Source organism: Octopus bimaculoides, chromosome 4 (genome assembly GCF_001194135.2).
Source record: "Octopus bimaculoides isolate UCB-OBI-ISO-001 chromosome 4, ASM119413v2, whole genome shotgun sequence".
NCBI classification, from domain to species: Eukaryota; Metazoa; Mollusca; class Cephalopoda; order Octopoda; family Octopodidae; genus Octopus; species Octopus bimaculoides.
In genome coordinates this window covers 7,393,950-7,394,833 of record NC_068984.1, presented here as the reverse complement: position 1 = coordinate 7,394,833, position 884 = coordinate 7,393,950, and the positions used below count along the sequence as shown (strand labels likewise).

General features: G+C 33.5%; 1 protein-coding gene across 4 annotated transcripts in view; it reads left to right on the top strand.

The window, feature by feature from the left end:
• The window catches only part of LOC106870405 (cadherin EGF LAG seven-pass G-type receptor 1), a 535,294-nt gene that overhangs the window by 372,647 nt on the left and 161,763 nt on the right, over positions 1–884 (top strand). The window lies entirely within an intron of this gene.

Genomic DNA, 884 nt, shown 5'->3' with positions numbered 1-884 from the left:
ATATATATATGCACACAGAGAGGATGTACACGAAGTACGATCATTGTTAGCAATAGCAGCCGGTAATCTATCGGTGCTATGTAGAGCTTCATTGAATGTTTACTGGCAGAGATGTATGCGTGCGGGGAATATAGGAAAATTCTGTCTTAACTCTACGGAGACCGTTAGAGGAATGAAGTCATCAGACTTTTCGGACCACATGCGTGAGCGCGAATCCGATTGGTTCTCTTCAGTTGGATGTACCATTGACGACGAAAATTTAATATATTCACTACAACTCTGCATATTTACGCGTCTGAAATCCCCAGCTGAAATCAGAACAGAACCAAGATCAGTGAAAAGATACGCAAGAAATATAAATTTTATTACCCAGTAAGAATAAAGCACCATAAAACGTAGTATTTGCTTATCCTTCATTCCTCTAACGGTCTCCCTAGATGTAAGACAGAATTTTCTTATATTCACCACCCGCAAACATTTCTGCCAATAACGCCGATAGCTTACCGGCTTCTATGTCTAGCAATTTATAATTCTACCTTTTATGGTGCTACATTCTTGCAGGATAATATTTATATTTCTTTCATAAATGAATGTATATATATTTATGCATGTATGTATGTATGTATGTATGTATATATATATGTATATATATGTATATATATATATATATATATTTATATATATATTTAGTAAATAGAGTAAAATGCATATGTTAACTGAAGACTTTTATTTCCAACATATGTTTCGAAGATTACGAATTATACCTTCCATAGGAATAGGTGATGTTGATAAAAATGTAATCGCTTCACGGAAATGCATGGCAACCAGCTTAAACGTTAGACATTTTAACCGAATATGTATATATTTTAACCGAATATGAATAT